The following is a 23,495-nucleotide window of genomic DNA, read 5'->3' on the forward strand; positions in this document are numbered from 1 at the left end:
AGTTAAAGCATCTGACTTCGGCTCAGGTCATGATCTTGCCTTTCATGGGTTCGAGCCCCATGATCTTGCCTTTTGTGGGTTGACAGCTTGGAGCCTGAAGCCTGATTTGGATTCTGTGTCTTCTTCTCTTTCTCTGCCCCCACTGTCCCCACTCACACTCTGTATCTCTCTAAAATAAACATTAAAAAATAACAATAAAAAAATAAAAAATAAAATTAAAAACTAATCTTCAATTTACTGTAAAACTTTGAAGGATGTTTGAAACTGGCTGTGTGAATCTACTTTTCTAATGGTAAGTTTTATGAAGTTTAAATACAGATCAAATAATGTAATTATGTATCTGAATTGAGGTGCACTGCATGTATAAAAAACACAGATTTCAAAGACTTAGTATGAAAAGAATGTAAAATATCTCATTGGTAATTGTTTATATTGATTACAAGTTGATGCTTAGAATATATTAAGTTAAATAAAATATGCTAAAATTAACTGTAATGATTTTTTTTAATTTTTCCAATGTTGCTGCTGGAAAATTGAAAACTGTATGTCTTGCATTACATTTCCACAGGCAACTACTTTCTACTAGAGTCTACACCATTCTATTGCCCCATTTCCTTCATAGCACAAGCTGCCTCCTGAAAACGGCTTGTTTATGTTTATGTAGGAACAATCTCCTTCACCTTAACTTGGGCTCCATGAGAACAAGCACTTTGTTGCATTCACTGTTCTGGGAGCTAATAACATGCCTGGCACAGAGCAGTGCTCAAGAAATTCTTGTTGACTGAATCAATAACCAGTCCAGAATGCTTCCTTGCATGCTGAAATTGGGAGTGGAGTGTAACCATTTTATGCCAAAATCATCTTACAGAGAAACACTTCTAATAGCAGTCATTCCAAGCCCTCTAAACTTGTCTTTTGGAGAAGGCCAGGGTCTAGAAAAGGCAGAAATGGGAGTAGAATTTCCATTTTGAAAAATTTGAAATCTAGGAAAAAGAACAATAAAATGAACACCTCGTTACTTTTTACCAAGTGTTAACATTTTCCTTTTTTTCTGAAATCATTTCAAAGTAACAGACATGATAGAGGTTCACGCCTAAATGCTTCAGCACACCTGAAGAATACCATCATCACACCCCAGTGCCAACAATGGTGGATACGTCACAAATTGTTTTTTTTTTTTTTCTATGACAAAGGAATAGCAGCATACGGTCTGGAAGACGGAAATAGGAATGTTTCTCTCTACAGATGTTCTTTTTTTTTTTTCTCCCTTGAGGGTGGGGTTAGGGAAGATAAATGAAACCAAGGCCATAATTAAGTTTCAAGTTTGAAAATGGTCATGTTTTGATTCAAAATCCAAGTCATTGGGGAGCCTGGGTGGCTCAGCCAGTTAAGTGTCTAACTTCAGCTCAGGTCATGCATGATCTCATGGTTTAAGACTTCAAGCCCTACATTGGGCTTTCTGCTGTCAGCACAGAGCCTGCTTTGGAGCCTATGTTCCCCTCTCCAGATCATTCTCTCCCCCTCTCTCTCTCAACAAATAAAAAAAACTTTAAAAAAAAAAATTACAAAATGCAAGTCAGAAGATGACCTTGTACTGTTTAAGGGAACCTAGCCGGAAGAATGTTTGGTTATTACGCTTCTCTCTTTAAAAGAGAAAAGCAGGGCACCTGGGGGAGCTCCGTCAGTTAAAGAACCAACTTTGGTTCAGGCCATGATCTCAGTGCTCGTGAGTTCAAGCCCCGCATTGGGCTCTGTGCTAACAGCTCAGAGCCTAGAGCCTGCTTTGGATTCTGCGCCGCCCTCAGTCTCTCTTAAAAGATAAACATTAAAAGAGAGAGAGAGAGAGAGAGAGAGAGAGAGAGAGAGAGAGGGAGAGAAAAGCAGTAATAAGCAAGAGTAGCAATACTAAGATGAATAAATACAGGGCACTTTTGTGAAGATCATCATTTAATCCTCGCTCCTAACTTGCTGGGGCAGGTACTCTCAGTGCCATTTCCAGACGAGGAAAATGAAGCACAGAGAAGTAGGGATTACTTGCCCAAGGTCATAGAAGGCTGGGAACTGGCAGAGCCCGGATTCAAGCTGAGGGTGATCCAGATATCCCACTAACCACTCTGGGTCAGAGGGAAGGGCTGAGTCAAACATCACTCTGGAACCAGACCACCCAAGTGTGATGACTATTTTCATTAGCTGTGTTACCACGGCCACGTTACTGAACCTCTCTGCCCTTTTTCTCCCGTTAAACAAGAACAATACAGAACTACTGAGGTTGTCCTGAGGCTTCACAAAACTTGAACTCAGATCCTACAGCTCTCTCCTTCCTCATGCAGGCCTCCTTGCCAGTCCCAGAATTTGCTACCACAGCCCTGCCTCACTTCCTCACTCCTTTCTCTTTGTTCCAATCTCACTCTCTACCAGTCTCACCCTAACCTGTCTAGTAACACTGCAACCTGCCTCCCACCCTCCTACCTACCACTCCCAGTCTCCCTCGCCCAGCCCTGACTTCTCTTTTCTCCGCAGCTCTCATTGCTAATGCACTAAGTGTGAGAGAACTAAAAAGGCATACACTGGTCTCTGCCTTCCTCCTTGGTACCACGGAACTCCTAAAACCCTTGTAAACGCTTAAGTGATAAGAACACTAGGAATGTTTCTGGTTTCAATCAGGTGACTCTGGGTGGGCTCCTGGACAGGGTGTGGTCATCAGAAAGACCAAGCCATGAAGAGAAGAAGCCTGAAATTTTCAGCCTCAGACAAGGGGGCCTACCAAAAGTCTTAGATGCCTGAATTCTGTCTGCATTAGACTCCAGGGCAGGGGTGTGTTAAGTGATTTGTGGCCCTTGCCAATTTCCATGGTGTAAACACTCCCATTAGGGCCCCACCGTAAGCTACCAAACTGATGTCACTGAGCTTACAGCTGGGGAAAGGTACACAGAACGGGTCTGTGAACTGGTGTGAGCCAGCCCCAGCACTCCGCAGCCACACAGCCTGAAAATAAAGCTCAATTCTTTGCCTGGGAGTTCTCCTACTTTTAATTATCATTCCCAAAGCATAGAGGTAATGCCTAGCTCTGTGGGACACACCCCAAGGCAGTTTCCTCATTATAGAAAACTACTGCTGGTTGGTTCTATTTCGTTTTGAAACATCCACATGACTTTGGCATCCTATGTCATAATAAACCTGAGCCTGTGTTAATGTAATCATACTTTAAACTATTTACCAGATCAGTACATCCCTTGGCTTTTTTCCCCTTCCAATTCCTCAAGTACAACAGATTACTGCAGGAAGTGCATCATGTCCATCCTGTGGTTTCTCATAGCTGCCTGAACTCAGCCATGCAACCCAATCTAGAAAAGCACAATCCTTGTCCACAAAACCATTTTCTGTGAGGAGCCCAGCACTGCTGGAGAAGAAAGAACAGCAGTTTGGTATTAGATTATTCCAGATTCAAAGTCAGCCTCTGCCGATTACTGGAGTAAAGAAAACCCACCTCACCATTAGCTGTTAGAAGTTTACATGAGCTACCTTTTTAAGAGTTATTTTCAGCCACAGGCACATGGTAATTTCTTCCCTTCCTTCTCTTCTCACTTTTATCTCAGTTTACACCACGCATCCCAAAGACCAAGGAAGCCTGAGATCCACTGAAAAGGCTGTGGGTAGAATTCTCACAGAGTGCTGACTGGAGAGAAACTGCCACCACCTCAAAGGAGGATAATTTGGCAACATCTTTGAAAACTGAAGGCACACACCCCCTCAACATAGTAAACCTCGTTTCTGGTATTTGTCTTTGGAAGTCCTTGCATGTGGATAAAACGACACACAAGAGCATCCAGTGTGGCAAGACTTATAGGAAGAGGCAGTATGGTCCTGCGGTGAAGGACTTGTGTCCGGAAGCTGTCTGGGTTCAACTTGTAACTCTGCTACCCTTCCCTAGTGTACTCTCTGGGCCTCTGCTTCCTCCGCTGGCAAATGACGCAAGCAACTGACGCCACAGAACTGTTCTGAAGACTAAATGAGTGAAAGCACATAACACACTTAAAACAGTGCCAGTGCTGAACAAATGTAAGTTACCAAGAGATTGGAGACAACCAAATTGCCCATCAATAGGGAAATGGCTAAGTGAGTGTCACGTGAACATGATGCGTCACCAGGTAGCTCTTAAAAGGAACAAAGTAACACCACATCAGTGCTTCTTCGTTGAGGACAATTTTGCACCCAGGGGACACTTGCAATGTTTGGGGACATTTGTGGTTGTCACAGATGGATGGGGTGGTGGTGGTAGTGCTCCTGGCATCTAGTGGGTAGAGGCCAAGATGCTGTTCAACACCCTACATTGCACAAGATAGCACCCCAAAGCAGAGAACGTCAACTGTGCCAAGGTTGAGAAATTTGCTGTACACGAATTGCGTGAGATGATCTCCATGATGTGATGTAATGACAGTGAAAAAGGAACAGAAAAACCACTTAGAGAAAATGAAATATTGAAAACATAATATATATGTTTGAAAAGGCAGACGTGTTCTGGAAAAATAATCATGACATTGGCAGCAGTGACCGTCTCTGAAGAGAGGACCTAAGTTACTTGGTATGGGAAAAGAAAACTCAAAAATTCACCATCTCCCCACCCCATCTGCACTTTGGCATCATGTTTCATGCACATATAACTACTTCTTCAAAGCAACACAAATAAAATCGTGTAAATCCCACACTACCTCAGGGGAGAACAGTACACCTAGCCTGTCTTCTGAGACTCAAATATAGTGTGGAAAGGGCTTGGCAATTTAAATTTAATACAAAGCTAACTTTTTTTTTTTTTTTTTAACATTTGTTCCTTTTTTGTGACACCCCAAGTGCAAGCAGCAGAGGAGCAGAGAGAGAGGGAGATACAGAATCAGAAGTAGGTTCCAGGCTCTGAGCTGACAGCACAGAGCCTGACGTGGGGCTTGAAAACCACGAATCATGAGACCATGACCTGAGTCAGACAACCAACTGAGCCACCCAGGCGCCCCAATACAAAGCTAACTACTTGATCCTAAAGTGAGGTTGGCAAAAACCAGGATGGGAACAAGTTTCAAAGACATACTGGGCAGCGGCAATGCCTCTCCTCAGGAGCAGACAACTAGGGTTCTTCCTCTCAGCCCCAACATCTCTGTGATCCTGGGGGGCTGTGCTGAGCACTGAATTGGCGGCAGGTCCTAATGTACCTGAGAACCAGGCATTTAATGAGCAATCTCATTGCTTCCCTTCAAAGTCAGCTTTTGCTGTACCAGCTATGAAATATTTGACGATCACCCCTACTCTGATCCTGCCAGTCCCAGAGGCCAAGATAACAAGATACTTTCCTTAAGGACCCTAGTCTAACTGTAACAGAAAATATGGGCTTCGCACAGGAACAGATTTCCTCACTTGTAGGACGGGGCTAGGAATGTCCCTAATGCAGGAAAGCACAGCTGTCAAGACTGTCTTGGATAAAATATTGAAAGCACTTGTCACTCATGTCTCCTCCTCTTCCTCTACCAAATTAACTTACCTTATTACTCAAGTAAGCTCTCGGAGCTACAGCTCTCAACCTTGTTTGCACATTACAATGTCTCAGGAGCTTTTTAGTAAATATTGATGGCTGTGCCCAACGGCAGACTAATTAAATCAGAATCTCTGAGAACCAAGTCTGGGCACTTCTTTTTATTTTTAAAAAATTTTTTAATGTTTATTTATTTTTCAGAGAGACAGAGTGCAAGCAGGGGAGGAGCAGAGAGAGAGGGAGACACAGAATCTGATGCAGGCTCCAGGCTCTGAGCCGTCAGCACAGAGCCCGACACGGGGCTCAAACCCATGAACCATGAGATCATGACCTGAGCTGAAGTCGGGCGGTTCAACCAACTGAGCCACCCAGTTGCCCCCTGGGCATTTCTTTTTATTTTTATTTATTTTTTTTTTTAATTTTTTTTCAATGTTTTTTATTTATTTTTGGGACAGAGAGACACAGAGCATGAACGGGGAGGGGCAGAGAGAGAGGGAGACACAGAATTGGAAACAGGCTCCAGGCTCCGAGCCGTCAGCACAGAGCCCGACGCGGGGCTCGAACTCACAGACGCGAGATCGTGACCTGGCTGAAGTCGGCCGCTTAACCGACTGCGCCACCCAGGCGCCCCTGGGCATTTCTTTTTAAAAGAGATGCTAATGGGAAGCCATAGTTTAGAACCATTACCCCAGTCTCTATGAGCCTTGGGGCGGGGCTGAAGGTCTGACCTCTCCGGTAGAAACCCACACCTCAGTGTTGAAGAAGAAAAGCCTATGATGACCTCAAAGCCAAACTCTTGGATTCCCCAACCAAAGGATACCACCAAGTCACTGATGGTGGCCACTACTGGCTTTGGGACCGAATGAGATGCCCATGGGAAGCCTGCGTATTGATCCTGTGCTTAGTCCCTAATCCCATCACCCTGCTTTACCCAACAAAACGCTTGCCACTGCTTATCGTAAATTGAACCGTCTTCCTCTTGAATGCCAGTCCCAGATGGAGAGTAACCTGTCTTGTCCGTTGACTAGCACAGCGCCTGACCCATGGCAGCCGCTGGGCTACGGAGTGAGTGACTCGGGCAGGCCACAGACACATTCTCTTCTCGGGCAGAGAACATCATCCTCATGTCTTCTCTCCTCCAGCCCCTCGCCCTCTTTCCTATCTGCACACCTCGAGGGAGTCCATGGTGTGCCTTCATCACAGCTCTGACGATCCTGCCCTCCAGGGGACACCCCGCAACGTAGGGAAAGGTTTTTGCTTTCACGCGTGGGGGAAAGGGGGCTCTGCTACGGCCATCTGATGGGTAGAGGCCAGAGATAATGCTAAACATCCTACAGTAGGCAGGGCAGCGCCCCCCCCCCCCCGCCCCTACACAAAAATTATCTGGCCCGAAGAATCCACAACTCAAAGAAGGAAGACGTCTGGGCAGACACGGAAAAATCTCCACACCCCTGTGTTATCAGCAAATCCTTCCCCTCAGGCTCTGCCACCTCCGACCCAGGTTATTCACCCCACAAGCTCCCCAGGGACATGTCCATCCTGGAAGACCCTGAGCCGCTGGTCTCCCCTCACACACCCTGCTACTGCCCTCCCAAGACCCGACTATTAAACTCCGGACCTAAGCTCCAACCTGGCCTTCAAGGTTACTTTCTAGGTGGGCCTGAAACCTCTACTCCGAGGCTCAACTTCGGATTTTCCTCCCTCGGATTTTTTCCGGGTGTGAGACCCCTGGGGTGACTACGCTAATCATTAAGCAATTATCGCCCACTGCGCCTTACTTGGGCCAGGCACCCTTCTACTCCAGGCTCACCCTAAGCCTGGCATTATGAACCGTCCCTGTTTTACAGATGAAACTGAGGGGCAGCGGAGTGACCTCTCCCGGGGTCACACGACTAGTGAGCGATGGAACCTGGAGCCCCAGGGCTGCTGCAGAGGAGACCGGTCCCAGAGGCCAGCAGGGCTCTGCCCCCCACTTCAAATACACACGAAGGCAGGCTCGCAGGCTCGGCTACGGGGGGCGACGCCCCTCAGCTGGGAAAGGCCCACCGCGCACCCCCAAGCTCGGAAATGCAAACGCCAGCGTTCACCACCGCACCCCTACCTCTGCCCCGACACGGCGCTCACTTAAGCGGCGCCAAGCCGCGGGCGGGGTGTCTCCCCTGCGTGACCGCGGGGAACCCTCCCACAGGGACGCCTGCACAGGGAAGGGGGAGACGACGGCACACGCACTCTCACCCGCCCAAGTCGCACAGCCGTCGGCGACAAACGACCCCGTCGGTCTGGGGCGCACACAAACGCGCCCCACCAGCACGAGGCCTCGGAGCAGCACCCACGCACCCACATACCCACTCCCGGCTGTCCAAACATCTTTCCTGTCTTACAAACGACCACCGCGCACGGCGGTCCTCGGACGCGCGCCCACCTGCCCACGGTCTGTCTGTCTCTCTCTCTCTCTCTCTCTCTCTCTCTCTCTCTCTCTCTCTCTCTCACACACACACACACACACACACACACACACACACACACACACACACACAAGACGCAGAACGCCGACCACCTCACGTCCCAGACCCGGTGCTCCCCTCAGCGCTGCCACTGGCTCGCGCCGCCCCGGGCTCGCGACCGACCCCGCGCCGCTCCGGACCCGCAGCCTCACGCCACCTCAGGCCCCCGCGTCCCCTCACGAGCCGCGCAGCCCCGCCAGAACCCACACTGCGTCACGACCCTGCGCCGCCCCAGGCCCACGACCCCTCACGACCCCGCGAGGCCTCGTCAGGAATCCACACTGAGTCATGACCCGCGCAACCCCCGGCCCGCGCCCCCTCACGACCGCACGCAGACACACAACCCCACAGTCTTACAGACACACGCTCACATTCAACTCAGTCCTCCCGGGTCGGGTCCCGGCGGAGCCCACTCCGACAACTGCTCGGCACCCCGCGCCCCCAGTGCCCCTCCGCGCCTGCGCACTCCCCTCGGAGACCCCAGGCGCAACCGCCGGCCCCGCCCCCTCACACGCACAACACGTAGCAGGCCGCCGCCCCGCCCCCGGACCTCCCCGAGCGCGCCGGGCCCCGCCCCTAAACAAAGCCACGCGGCGTGCACGCGCTCACTCTCCTCGGGCGGGGGCGAGGGGACTCCCCACACGCGGAGCCTGAGGCCCGCCCCCTCACATGCAACAGACACTTACGCAAGCACGCCCCGCAACCCCTGCACTGAAGCGCGCGCCAGGCCGAGCCCCGCCCCCGCACAACCCACGGAGCAGTAGAGCCGCGCGCACGTACAGAGTGTACCTGGAGCTCCCGGGGCCACGGTTCTCCTGTTAAATCATGTGAATGCCCTGAGGCGCGAGGGGCTTTCTGCGAGCCAGGGAACCAAACCCAGCATCCGCAGTTGGCCTCCCTCACCGGCTAGCACACCCGCAGGTTCCCGTGCATGGGCTTGCACTGCGGCGCTCGGCGGTACTGGGAGCCGGGCTCCCCCGCGGTTGCGCGTGCGCACTGCGACCTCAGTCCGCAACCCCCAGCAGCCTCCGGGGCGCAGCGGGGCCAGGCCCAGAACGAGGGGCAGACCTCCCGGTCTGCGCGTATCGAGATCTGTCCGGCCCGGAGTCGAAAAGACCGGGGAGAGGGGCCCAGGGACGGTGCTCAGGCCAGATAGTAGAATCTCGTTCGCGCCAACGTAGAACGAAGGTCCCCAGAGTCCCTTGCGCTACGCCTCTCTGGCCCGCAGCCTACATTTCCCGGGAGCCCCTGCGACGCGTGGGGACGCGGCGGCGCGCGGAGAGGAGCGTCGGGCGGCCGCGCGCGCAATGGCTGCATCTGAGGTGACCGCCTCGTCCTCCGGATTCTCTGAGAGGTGTGCGGTGTGGACCCGCCCCTGGCACCTGGGCGTGAGTCCCGGGTTGTGACGGTACGTCTGAGTCCGTGAGGCCCATTTTGTGCCATTGTATCTTCTGAGGCCCTGTGTTTGTGATTGTGTTTTGCGTGTGTGAGGGGGAAACACCGGGGTTGAGTGTGTATGCTCGTGCCCGCAGGTGTGTCGTCTCTGGCTGCTCTGGCACCACGGCAGAGGTGAGCCTACAGAACCTTAAATTACCGTCTGACTCTGGATGACTGTGTGTGTGTGTGTGTGTGTGTGTGTGTGTGGGGAACCACAGAAACCGAATGGGTGTGTGCACAGAAACCACCGTTTGTGCAAGCGTATGTTTGTGTGCGTGACACCACGGTGACTAATTTTGTGGAGACTCTGTTTTTGCGTTTTTATAGGCGTGTGTGTACAATCCTGACTGCAGTCGCAGTGTGGACTCTCCCCGGCGTCGAACAATGACCCCACTGGCGTGTGCTACGATCCGCCCTAATTCTGACCCTACCTCGCTGGCGACGGCTCAGCCCCCAGGACGGCGCTCACCCCCCTCCCCCACCGGACCCCAGTTCCAGGTCTGTAGGTCAGAGTTTCTGGGGACCCTCCTCCGAGGGCTTAATATGCCAAGAGCGGATCACAGACCTGGGAGAGGCGTCTTACTTACCAGTCACCAGCGTTACAAAAGGACGTAACCCAGCAATGGCCCTGGAAGAGGTGCGCAGGGTGAAGCTTCCAGTCTTCCAGCGCCTCCACGCGTTCACCGACCCGGAAGCGCTCTGAACCGCGTCCTTTTTCGGAAGAGGCCACACCGCAAAGGCACGGTGGATGAAACCTTTGGCCAATGGTGATGGAACTGCATTTCCAGCCCCTCTCCCCTGCACCGAGGTCAGGGGGTGGGATTAAAAGTTCTAACCCTCGCCGTTCCCCTGGCAACCAGCCCCACCAAAGGAGTGTTCCTCGATTTCCTGTTCGTTAACATAACAAAAGAGAGCCTTCCCTCTCGGCACTTAGGAAATTCCTAGGGTTGGGGAGCTCCAGGCCGGGAAGGGGCGAAGAACAAATACCTGATTCTTACTACACAGCACTACATCGCGCCACGTGCGGGGGCAACCCTGGGTTTGTGGTGGTGCCCTCTGGGACTAGGTACTAAGAATAAATGTGTAGGGCACTAGTTTCTGCATTCCCAGTTGTGTGACAAGGTGGTGGTGATCATCAAAACAGCAGCTAACAGGTATTAGGACTTTCACTACCACCACTGCTAGCAGCTGGCACTTTGCCGCCCCAGGTCAAAAATGTCATTTCCACTTAAAGTTGTATTTAATCCTTTTAACCCTACTGTTGTTTCTACTGAGCTCTCCGGTCTCCAGGTGCATAAACGGAGGCACAGGGAGGTCAGGTTAACTCACCCAAGGTCACACAGCTAGTAAAGATCAGAGCGTGTTTTTGAACCCGGGTCTTGCTGACTCCAAAACCCCTGCTCTTTGCACCCCTTCGGGTTTTTTTTTTTTTCCCTGGAGCAAGCAGCTTCTTGAACTGGGCGATTCGTCAGTACCTGGTGGTGCTGGCGGTACCTCTGCTGACACCTGGAAGCTAGCACCTGCTGTCTGGGAAGATGCTTTCCCTACGGAATTCACTGTGGGGTGGGCATCCACTGGCCAAGAGGCTGCTAACTGAATTCAGGAATGAATGCATGGATAAATGAATACTGCTAGTTTAGGCATACAGAACCGAGGCTCGAAGACATTACACTGTTTCTTGACAAGTGAAACTTTGGGAGCCAAAGGTTCAAACCAGAAATTTCTGACACAAAGTCACAATGATATTCCAGAGCTTTATCTTAAGCCATTTTTGTCTATTTCATTTCACTTATTCTTTTATTTATCCAATATTTTAGTTTCTATTACGTACCAAGCATTTTGCCAAGTTGATGTAAAATGATAGAATCATAACAAAATAGAGGTGGTCTCCAAAGTCATGGAGATCACAGTAAAGTAAACGACGCTTACAGTGAATAAGCAAATAGAAGTAGAGCACATTCATATAACACACTGTAATTTAAGAATATTCTCATAGTTTATCCATTATGTCATCACATAGGATGGTTTGAGAGAATTTCATGCAGCTTAGATAATGTGGTTTTTTGTTTTTTAGAGAGAGAGAATATCTCAAGCAGTCTCTGTACTGGGAGTCTGATGAGGGTCTCAATCCCATGACCCTGACACCATGACCTGAGCGGAAATCAAGGATCGGATCCTCAACTGATTAAGCCACCCGGGTGCCCCTGTAATTTTTATGTTCATTTTTAACTTTGTTTTGAAATTGTACAAATTTCATAATTTTCATTCATGTTTTCCTTTTTACCCTAGAGTTGTTTAATGGAAATGTTTTATAATTTCCTGTTGTAAGCATCCTTTATTTAGGTTTTCATGTTCTCCTTTAAATCTCTTCATTTCTTGCATTGTGAGCATAAATGACACTTGTAATGTCAATTTTTGGACATACTGATGCATTCTTTGTAACCTAACCAAATATATGGTCATTTAAAAAAGATTCTGTTCCTCACCCTGAATAGGAAAATTTTGAAGAAATAAAGGCTGAGATAGGCTGTCCCAAAGGTTTCCCTGGGAAGGCTATTAATCCTTGGTCAGAATCCCGGGAAGTTAGGAGAAATCATGGCAGCCCAGCCAGGCTCCACCTTTTGGCCTACATGAACATCCTTCAATATAAACTTGCTCAGGAAAGCAGAACTGAGAAGAAACAGACCAAGTTGTTAACAGTGGCCATCTATATAGAATATCAATTATTTTCAGGGCACCTGGGTGGCTCAAGTGTTGGTTAAGTGTCAGACTCTTGATTTCAGCTCAGGTCAGGATCTTGCAGTTTGTGAGACCGAGCCCCACATGGGGCTCTGCGCTGACAGTGAGGAGCCTGCTTGGGATTCTCTCTTCCTCTCTCTCTCTGACCCTCCCCCACTGTCTCTCTCAAAATAAATAAGCTTTTTTAAAAAAATCAATTATTTTCAATATTTATCTTGATAACTTACATTACCCCCACTTTTGTAAAATAACCAGTTATCTGGGTGGCTCAGTTGGTTAAGCCTCCAACTCCTGGTTTTAGGTCAGGTCATGATCTCACGGTTCGTGAGTTCAAGCCCCACATTCGGCTCTGCACTGATAGCACAAAACTTTCTTGGGATTCTGTCTCCCTCTCTCTCTGCTCCTCCTCTACTCGCTCTCTCACTCTCTCTCAAAAATAAATAAACATTTAAATAAGCAGTTATCACTCTTCCCAATGGTAAACCCAGACCACATTAATAAGGCTAAATAGTGGGAAGTCACACCCATTTACCACAATTCTATCTGATAATAAATAAATTACCTTTCCTCTAAGTGTAATGACTTAGCAGAAGCAAAAGTGGTTGGAACCATTTAAGAGCTTTGGGTCCCCTAATCACTGATGGTTCAGTTCCTCCAGTTGGACTCCCTCCTACAGAAACCAAACGCCAGGCACAGACCTGGGCTTCTCCCAAGCCTAGCCCTGCTGGAGCAATCAGGGTGACTTCCCAGCTGCTCCCACGAAAGCAGCCCCAGGGAAGGAGCCACAGTTATTGGAGAAAGTGGTTAAAACTGCAACAGCAGCAGCTCTGGGGAGTGCAGGGCAAGTCAGCAGGTGGCAAAGGAGGCATGACACCCCTCCTTCCAACCCACTGTCTGTGGGGCAAAGCACGGGGAGAGGAACTGTGCTCATAGCCCAGGAAACCCATCATTCAGTGTCATCCTCAGATGTTACTAGAACATGCAAGCAGACAACTGAGTATTCAGGAAGCATGAGATCCTCTCTCTGGAACTTGAAAGAGATGGCCCATTTCCCCAGGCTCCCCAAAGGAGAGATTCAACAATAGCACCCTTTTCATCCAGAGGGATAAAATGGATTCTGGAGAAAATGAACAAGCATAGATGGTATTTGCAGTACTGTTTTCCTGATGGCAGGAATAATGGGCAGTTTGCATCTTGTTGCGCATAGTTGAATAACTGACTTCTTATTCACCATTGCCATTTTCATGTGTGTGATGCATTACTAGCACATTACATCACATTACTAGTCCTAGACTGACTCCTGGCTTGTGGTTGGCGCTCAGGAGCCAAAGTGGATGTATAGATACACCAGTGGTTCTAAACCTCAGGGGCCACAAGGCAACATATGAAGATACTTTTGCTTGACACAGTTTGAGGAGGGGTTCTATTCTACAGCCTCTAGTGGGTGGAGGCCAGGGGTACTGCTAAACATCCCACAATGGACATGACAGCTCTCTCCTGAAGTTACCCTGCCAGAATCTCAACAGTGAGGAGGCTCAAAGCCCTGCTTTACATATATAAACTTCTGTTCCACAAAACTTTTCAATGGATTCACAGTTCTACATTTTGCAATATACTCTAATTTAGCCAATCCCCTTAACCATTCATGCCTTTTCTCTTTTAAATATACTGGCATTACCTCTTGGGTGTTAATCTGGTAAGCAGCTGCCATCTCTGTTTCTATTTTCTTCTTGGGTCTACCCAGGAAGAAGGTGGAGGTCACAGGCCTGCAGCACGTTTTAATGTCCTTGGGGTTTCAGGGCTCTCCCAAATACATAGATGCCCTAAGTTCAGCCATTTTCTTGGGGTTTTATGCTTCACTCAAAGCTCATGGCTATGGGAACAGACACTCCACCCTTAATTAAAACCTCTAGGAGAGCGTCAGGGGGGCTCAGTCAGTTAAGCGTCTAAGTATTCAGTTTGGCTCAGATCATGATCTATGGTTTGTGAGATCGACCCTGCATTGGGCTGTGCAGTAGCAGCACAGAGCCTGCTTGGGATATTCTCTCTCTCTCTCTCTCTCTCTCTCTCTCTCTGCCACTTCCCTGCTTGAGCTCTTTCTCTCTCTCTCTCAAAATAAACAAACAGGAGCATCAGTCATCTGGTTCTTCAAAGCCGATGACTACAGCAAGGACCCAAGAGAAACACTGTGTGGTGTGACTCTTCACAAAAACAGCAGCCACTCCAGTTTTGCTTTCAGAAGCTTCCCCAAGGCTGAAGGGAGCACCAGCCTCCTTGAGAAAGGATGCCTCACCTGCTCTGTGGGGTGAGGGGCAGCTCCTGGAGGATGCCCCTTGAGGCTCTGCTGTGTTGCCTTGTGGGCTCTACGCCTGCCTTCAGCCCACCTGAGCAAGGGGCTCTCAGGCTTCGCTTTGACAGGCCTGCTGATGTTGTTATGGTGGCCATCTTTGACCTTACGCTCATCAAAAACTATTCCCTCATTCACTTTACCTGGAGACCACCTTGCAGAACTTTGCTAAGTGAATCGGGAAGAGGGGCACAGGAGAAGGGGACAAGATGACAGGGAGCTAGGCATACCTGCACCAACATTTCCCATGCCCTCTTACGAAACACGACTCCTGGTCAACTTCCATGATTGTCTGCTACGTCTTACTCGTGACTCTGCCTCCTAAAATGCAAATTTGATGACATCCATATAGACGGTACTAATTAAGGATCACTTTTCCAAAATAATTGCAAGAGTGTGCTTCCCACACATTAAAAATGTGCATCCAGGCTGCAGCAACTTCTTACTCAACACGTCTTCGGAGGCAAGGGAAACAAAAGCAAAAATGAACTACTGGGACCTCATTAAAATAAAAACCTGCACAGCAAAGGAAACAACAAAACTAAAAGGCAACCGACAGAATGGGAGAAGATATTCGCAAACAACATATCAGATAAAGGGTCAATATCCAAAATCTATAAAGAACTTATCAAACTCAACACCCAAAAACCAAATAATCCAGTGAAGAAATCGGCAAAAGACATGAATAGACACTTCTCCAAAGAAGACATCCAGATGGCTAACAGACACATGAAAAAATGTTCAACATCACTCATCATCAGGGAAATACAAATCAAAACCACAATGAGATACCACCTCACACCTGTCAGAATGGCTAACATTAACAACTCACGCAAAACAGATGTTGGCAAGGATGCGGACAAAGAGGATCTCTTTTGCATTGTTAGTGGTAATGCAAACTGGTGCAGCCACTCTGGAAAACAGTATGGAGGTTCCTCAAAAAGCTAAAAATAGAACTGTCCTACAACCCAGCAATTGCACTACTAGGTACTTAACCAAGGGATACAGGTGTGCTGTTTCGAAGGGACACATGCACCCCCATGTTTATAGCAGCACTATCGACAACAGCCAAAGTATGGAAAGAGCCCAAATGTTCATCGACAGATGAATGGATAAAGAAGATGTGGTGTATATATATACAATGGAGTATTACTTGGCAATCAAAAAGAGTGAAATCTTGCCATTTGCAACTATGTGGATGGAACATGAGGGTATTAAGTAAGCTAAGTGAAATCAGTCAGAGAAAGGCAAATATCCTATGACTTCACTCATATGAGGACTTTAAGAGACAAAACGGATGAACATAAATAATATAAAAATAATATAAAAACCGGGAGGGGGACAAAACATAAGAGACTCCTAAATATGGAGAACAAACAGAGGGTTGCTGGAGGGGTTGTGGGAAGGGGGATGGGCTAAATGGTTAAGGGGCACTAAGGAATCTACTCCTGAAATCATTGTTGCACTATATGCTAACTCATTTGGATGTAAATTAAAAAAAAATTTTTTTTTAAATGTGTATCCAACACCTCATAGGTCAGTGATGCCGCTCTGAGTAACATGCACCCAGTGTTCTGGAAGTGAGCACACCATGGTGGCTGAACTGAGATTGTGACAAACATGTATTCGAACTGTGGAGGAGTCCTACGAGCTAGGAGTAGTTTGGGTTCTCTAGAGGTGCACCCCACACACTATGATGAAGGGGAACGGAGGAGCCTGCCTGTGTTTGCAATGGGAAATCACATCTGCTGACTGTCATCCCAAATCGTCTACTGGGATTGGGGCCAATCTGTGCTTATATATTCACTCAACACTTTTTTGGTGACTGTCTACATGCTAGGGTCTGTGTGAGGGACCAAGGCTTACCTGTTAGGGGTCAGGCGGTAGCACATTGGTCAGGAACACAGGCTTTGTCTGTAGACTGCGTTCAAATCCCACGTCTGACTTGTTGATATAGTGGCTCTAGCAATTAGTAAGGACAATGCCTGTGATTTTTCATTCACAAACTATGGGTAATGATAACATCTTCCTCACTGGGTTGGGATAAGGTAAACAAGTTAATACACATTAAGTTTTAAAGACTAAATGAGCTCATAGCCTTAATGCTGGTAAGTGCTGTCATGCTCTGCCCTACAATTGTTGACAATGCATCAACATGGGAAGATTTTGAAAAATCAATGTATGAGATTCCAGAGAGAAGGTGACCCGGGGGATTGTGGGACTTCACAGAAGGGGGCAGAAGGGGATTTTAGAGTGGGCACACCTCATTTGTAAAGTCAGTTTTAAGGATCCTCCATGGTAATTTCTGTGCTAGGCCTGTGATAAACCTTTATTTTTTTTTAAGTTTTGTTTAAGTAATCTCTATACCCAACATGGGGCTCGAACTCATGACCCTGAGCTCAAGAGTGGGACCCTCCTCCCACTGAGCCAGCCCATGTAACAAGCCCTTAGCCCTCTGAAACCCTTTGTGATGCATCAGAGTCATGAGGAATGCTTTCCTCAACACCCCCACCCTCCAGTGATGTGACATTGGGCGAAACAGTCTCATTGCTTCTGTTTGGTTCACTCTCATATGAGATCATACAGTATTGGTTATAAAGATTAAGGAGAAATGACATAATGTGTGTAGTGCCTGTCCCTGTGCCTGGTCCTCAGAGCAGTCCTCCACCCAGGGAAACACCCCATTTCCTTGCTCGGTTTTGTCATATCATTGTCTTCCTCAAAGACATTCTTGCCCTGGGGTGCCTGGGTGGCTCAGTTGGTTAAGTGTCTGACTTCGGCTCAGGTCATGATCTCACACTTTGTGGATTTGAGCCCCGCGTTGGACTCTGTGCTGACAGCTCAGAGCCTGGAGCCTATTCAGATTCTGTGTCTTCCCCTCTCTCTGCCCCTCCCATTTGCACTCTGTCTCTGTCTCTGTCTCTCTCAAAAATAAATAAACGTTAAAAAAAATTTTTTTTAAAAGATGTTCTTGCTGAGTAATTGGGACAGTGTGACTTTGCATTGTGTCTACAAGAATATACTCCTCTGAGAAATACAAAACAATTTTTTTTTAATTATTTATTTATTTTGAGAGAGAGTGCACGAGCACGGGAAGGGCAGAAAGAAAGAAGAGAATCCCAAGCAGGCTCTGTGCTGTCAGCACAAAGCCTGATGCAGGGCTTGAACTTACAAACCTTGAGATTATGACCTGAGCCAAAATCAAAAGACAGACACTTAACTGACTGAGCCACCTAGGTGCCCGAGAAATACAAATTTATATAATCATCCAACAAATGAGCTTTACAGTACTAACAGTTCATGATCTCTATGTCACAATGAATAATAAACATTTTCTCAGTGTTGCAAAATTACTTGTAAATATCACAAAAGGCAATGATAATCATCTTTGGAAAAGTCTGTACCTGAGATTCTGACAGTGTGAGGCCTCGTCACTAATTTGGGGGATTGAGGAAGTGACTGCAAAGGTCTGTCCTCTTCTGGTTTCCCTGGCTCCTGGGGACCAAGAAAGGTGACTCCAGCTCCCTCCTTGTCTGGGACCTGGATTCCAATTCTTTCTCTAGGTATCAGAGGCTATCAGAAGCTCAACTCAGCCTCTAGACTGCCTTTATTGAATTTAAAAATGTCCAGGGACACCTGGGTGGCTCAATCAGTTGAGCATTCCACTCTTGATTTTGGTTCAGGTCATGATCCCAGGGTCATGGGATTGAGCCCCGTGTTGGGCTCCATGCTGAACATGGAGACTGCTTAAGATTCTCTCTCTCTCCCTCTGCCCTTCACCCTCACTCACACACTCTCTCTCTAACATAAAATAATAAATATAAATAAATAAATTAATTAATTAATTAAAATGTCTATTGGGTTTTGAAAAGCTGCCCTAAAATATCATGAATAATCTCCTATGATCCTAAAGGAATAGGACCAGTAAACACTACTTTACTCTTTTGTTAGTGTTCTGATTCCACCAAATAGAGTTGTTCTAAATGACATTTTGGACATAATGGAAGAAGACCAATCACACTCTGTCTCTGAATGCTTGCTGATTAAGCAGGAGCATGCTTTTATTTTCCCGTTCTCTCTCTAGTTTACTAATCCTGCTCCAACCTACCTACATGTATGTTCACCCTCCTCACATCTGTCAAATAGCATCCCCAGATATCAGCAAGACGACCCGTCCATGAGATAAAGCCAAGCTCCCTCCAATCCCAGCATGACAGAGCACTTCCTCAATGATGTCTCCTAGCCTCTGCGTGAAGGGGGCAAGTTGGGACCTTTTCTTTTGTGATTTGAAGGTGGTTTAAGTGGAACTTTCAATGCAGAGTTTTCCTAAGGATTGAGTAGGAATCATGCATGATACAATGATTTTGGAATGATGAGACAAAGTGATGACACAGTCATCTGAGGTAAGGAGTTCAAAGACTCTTGACCTCTAAACTGTTGTATAATGATTTCTGTCAAAGAGATGGACCTTTCAGACAGTTCCTAAAATGAACGAAGGTTACTTGCAACCTTTGTTATGTTGTGTCCCACTCACAGCACAACGATAGCAAAGTTGTGCTGTGAGTAGAACTGTACAATCAAACAGGAGTGGACAATGAACTGTGTGTGAATGTTGTAGTAAGTACGCTGTATGTGTGGATTTATCCACTCTGATGTTCTGTGAATTTTTATAGGTAAGAGAGAAGTAGAGGGTACTATAAAAACCACAGGTGAATAGTAGCAAGTTTTACAAAAGGCTAAATGGCCACTGGGCAGCTAGATGACCACTTATTTAGCTATCAGAACAAAAGAGAGTGGAGGGTCAGTTCTCCCAACTATGCTATTTATCTTTATGGGTAATACACAAATATAATATAATGGATGCTAGTCCAAGACTCATCAGACCAATAAGGTGAAAAGGAAACCATAATTAGATTCCCAAGTAAGCATAAAAGTTTAAGAAAAAATCTATGGAGTAAAAAATAAAAATAAAAATAAAAAGACAAAAGGTTATATCATCATTGAGAACCAAGGTATTAACAATACTATTGAAAGACACAGAAAGCCCCAGAAATTCCCAAGAATAAAATTGTATCTTTTTTTTTAAGATTTTATTTTTAAGCAATCTCTACACCCAACGTGGGGTTTGAACTTACAACCCCAAGATCAAGAGTCACATGCTCCACTGACTGAGCTGGCCAGGGGTCCCTGTCTTCAATGTCTTATATCAGTGTCTTATAGTTTTCAGCATACAGGCCTTTCATCTCCTTGGTGAAATTTATTCCTAGATATATTATTCTTTTTGATGCTATTGTAAATAGGATGGTTTTCTTAACTTCTCTTTTTGATAGTTCAGTATTAGCGTATAGAAATAACTGATTTTTGTATATTGATTTTGTATCCTGCAACTATACTGAATTTATTATTCTAATGGATTCCTGACTAGTTCTTGATGTTCCTGTTCAGATTTTTGGAGACAACCTTTGAAGGGGCTGGATGCTTTGCGCTGGCCATTGAGGAGATCAACAGAGATGCCAATCTGCTTCCCAACCTCACCCTGGGTGTCTCCCTTTGGGACTCCAGGTGTCCCTGGCCCTTCAAAAGGTAGTGAATCTGCACTCAGGTTACAAGGGCTGCACTCCTAACTACAGGTGTTGGGGCAGCCCCCCTCTGGCTGCAGTGGTTGGAACAACAAGTTCAGCTCTTTCTAGTCCCATGGCAAAACATCTGGGGCTTTACAAAATTCCTCAGGTGAGTAGTCCTGAAACCCCCATCATTATGCTTAATTACATCCCTATTACAAGCATCATGGACTTACTTATTTATAGAAAGTCAAATTCTTTTTGAGCCTCCTTATCCTAAACTACAAAATAAAGAAAACCATAGTCTTCTCCTTGTAAGTTGGGGGAAGGACTGAAGAATAGATGTGAAGGGTGAAAACAGACTAAGTCCTAACGTGGTATTATTGTCTTGACTCTTACCCTCTTCCTCTTCTTCATCCTTCTCCTCTTCTTCAATTTCCTGTTATCATTGGCAGTTTTCTTATCACATAGTAAAATATCAGGAATTGTTGGGGCGCCTGGGTGGCTCAGTCGGTTAAGCGTCCGACTTCGGCTCAGGTCATGATCTCGCGGTCCGTGAGTTCGAGACCCGCGTCGGGCTCTGTGCTGACAGCGCAGAGCCTGGAGCCTGTTTCAGATTCTGTGTCTCCCTCTCTCTCTGACCCTCCCCCATTCATGCTCTGTCTCTCTCTATCTCAAAAATAAATAAACGTTAAAAAAAAAAAAAAAGAAATTGTATTAAGGTCTCATACCCTGTGGTCATCATGTACCAAACCAACCTTTCAGATTCTCGGATGACAGTCAAATCTTGTCTCAGAGACATTATTTATACATCGCTACCATAACAAAAACAACCACAATAGTAGCATCCACTTAAGAAGGAACTCTGATTCTCCTGGAATTTTTCTAAGAAATTCTCATTTTGAGGAATCTGTGGTAGCGAGGAATTGTGCCTTCATTCTTGCCTGGGGATTTCAGAAGCCGTGAGTCCCACCCCCCTGTACCAACCAGGAGAGGAGAATAGAAAAAGTGCACGGAGTATTCTCAGAAGAAAGCCTTATTGGACTTTCCATTCTTTTATGTGTGGCTGTCAGACAGAGGTCTGTCTGGGGCGCCTGGGTGGCTCAGCTGGTTGAGAGTCCAGCTTTGGCTCAGGTCATGATCTCGCAGTTCATGAGTTCAAGCCCCGCATGGGGCTTGCTGCTCTCAGTGCAGAGTCTGCTTTGGATCTTCTGTCCCTCTCTCTCTGCCTCTCCCCTGCTTGTGCACATGTGCTCGCGCACTCTCTCTCTCTCTCAAAAATAAAGTTAAAAAAATGTTGAAAATAAAAATGAAAAAATAAAGGGGCGCCTGGGTGGCTCAGTCGGTTAAGCATCCGACTTCAGCTCAGGTCATGATCTCACAGTTCATGGGTTCAAGCCCCGCATGGGGCTCTGTGCTGACAGCTCAGATCTTGGAGCCTGCTTCGGATTCTGTGTCTCCCTCTCTCTCTTCCCCTCCCCCACTTGTCTCTGTCTCTCTGTCTCTCTCAAAAATAAACATTAAAGGGGCGCCTGGGTGGCGCAGTCGGTTAAGCGTCCGACTTCAGCCAGGTCACGATCTCGCGGTCTGTGAGTTCGAGCCCCGCGTCAGGCTCTGGGCTGATGGCTCGGAGCCTGGAGCCTGTTTCCGATTCTGTGTCTCCCTCTCTCTCTGCCCCTCCCCTGTTCATGCTCTGTCTCTCTCTGTCCCAAAAATAAATAAAAAACGTTGAAAAAAAAAAATTAAAAAAAAAAATAAATAAACATTAAAAAAATAAAAAATTAAAAAATTAAAAATAAAAAAAAAGATAGAGGTCTGTACCTATGGTGTTTCCATGCTTCGGGTTGGATTTAAACACAGCTTTTAAAAAGAAAGATGTACAAGTAGACACCAGAAACAACTGTCTGGCCTTCTGAATTACTCAGTGACGTAACGTATTTCAACAAATGCTACGGAAGGATATTCTCTCTTCCTATTTAACCTAGCTGTGTTCAGTGCCAGATAAATGGGGCAAGCCAACCAAGAATGGAGATACGTCGTTGATTTTAAAGTATGTCCATCCAACATGGTAAAAGGTGGGACGAAGGCACAGTGGTGTGGGTGGTTGTCATAGAAACGGAAGCACGTTCCAATTGAGCAGCTTTCTCAGAAGGGTTATTAGTGGGATTTGAATTTTAACTCAGAGATGAGATATTTAACCACCACAGCATGTCCTGCTGCAAATGACACCCTTTGAACAAAAGAGAAAAGACAAAGGGTACTGGGAAATCTAGGGGATCTATTACATTGGTGTCCAAGCATTCAAGAGGTTTTATTACATGCTCTCCCTGGTATCCATGTTTTCTTTCACTCCTCCCTAACTGTTGTACTCTGCATCCTTCTTGATGCAAAGAAATGTCAATTTTATTATAAATTTAAAAAAGAATAATCCATAAAAATAAAATATTAAAAAGCATTATTTGAGAGAGAGGGGCAGCATGTGTGCAAGTTGGGGAGGGGCAGAGGGAGACAAAATCTTTTTAAAAATTATTTAATGTTTATTTATTTAAAAAAAATTTTTAACGTTTATTTATTATTGAGAGACAGAGACAGAGCATGAGTGGGGTAGGGGCAGAGAGGGGGGAGACACAGAATCCGAAGCAGACTCAGAGCCAGCTCAGAGTCAGCTCAGAGCCCCACGCGAGGCTCGAACTCACGGACCATGAGATCATGACCTGAGCTTAATGAAAGGAGCCACCCAGGCGCCCCTAGACAGAGAGAGAATCTTAAGCAGGCTCCCGCTTGCGCTTTCTCTTTCTCTCTCTCTACAAAAGAATAAAAAGAACAGTCTACAAAAGAGAAAAACCATCAAACCTGGGTGGTGGGGGTGAGAGGGCTGGCTATCGGCATCGTATCAAATGCGCAATGCCCCGTCTTGGAGAGAGCGACAATCTTTTTGTTCCTTCCAGACACAAACAGTGCAGGCTCTGCCCGAGGGTCATTATCCAAATAAGAAAGGGGACCACTGCCTTCCCCAAACGGAGACTTTCCTGGCCTGACTCTAGCATGTCTCACACTGTCCGTAACTGCCCTCTCCGTTCTGACCTTGGTGGTGTTTGTGAGGCATTGAAACCCCCCTGGTCAAAGCCAACAAGCGGACCCTCAGCAATGCCCTCCTGTCTCCCCCATGCTCTGCTTCCTCTGCCCCTTGCTCTTCCTCAGCTGCCCCACTGCTGCCACCTGCCTCATCCATCCGACAGACCACATCTGCAGCTGGGTTCATGGTGGCCCTGTCCCCCCTCTCAGTCAAGACCATCACTGTAGTCAGGGTCAACAAGCAGGGTCCAGAGGTGAGCGGGTCCTTGCACAGCTCCCTCCTCTGCTCCTCGTCCAAGGGGTCCTCTTGGGGT

General features: G+C 47.0%; 1 protein-coding gene and 1 long non-coding RNA gene across 16 annotated transcripts in view; one reads left to right on the forward strand and one right to left on the reverse strand.

Moving 5' to 3' along the window:
• The window catches only part of ZNF667 (zinc finger protein 667), a 74,403-nt gene that overhangs the window by 34,541 nt on the left and 16,367 nt on the right, over positions 1–23,495 (reverse strand). The window contains exon 1 of one of the 6 annotated variants that reach the window (XM_058707490.1): positions 10,047–10,143. The exons of 2 other annotated variants lie outside the window; for them this stretch is intronic. The gene's annotated coding sequence lies outside the window, so the exon portion shown is untranslated. Of the gene's footprint in view, positions 1–8,393; positions 8,507–8,802; positions 8,994–10,046; positions 10,144–23,495 lie in introns of those variants that run through there. 3 more of the 6 variants (XM_058707487.1, XM_058707489.1, XM_058707488.1) reach the window with 3 other exon arrangements.
• LOC131499482 (uncharacterized) lies at positions 9,293–21,376 on the forward strand. Of its 10 annotated transcripts, none has more exons than XR_009255899.1 (4): positions 9,293–9,430; positions 9,787–10,267; positions 11,538–11,657; positions 19,991–21,376. It is a non-coding gene; the product is annotated as an uncharacterized LOC131499482 (long non-coding RNA). The 10 variants fall into 10 exon arrangements; XR_009255892.1 differs by lacking the exon at positions 19,991–21,376 and adding an exon at positions 18,630–18,786; XR_009255896.1 differs by lacking the exon at positions 19,991–21,376 and adding an exon at positions 18,692–18,706.

Source organism: Neofelis nebulosa, chromosome 17 (genome assembly GCF_028018385.1).
Source record: "Neofelis nebulosa isolate mNeoNeb1 chromosome 17, mNeoNeb1.pri, whole genome shotgun sequence".
Classification (NCBI taxonomy): Eukaryota; Metazoa; Chordata; class Mammalia; order Carnivora; family Felidae; genus Neofelis; species Neofelis nebulosa.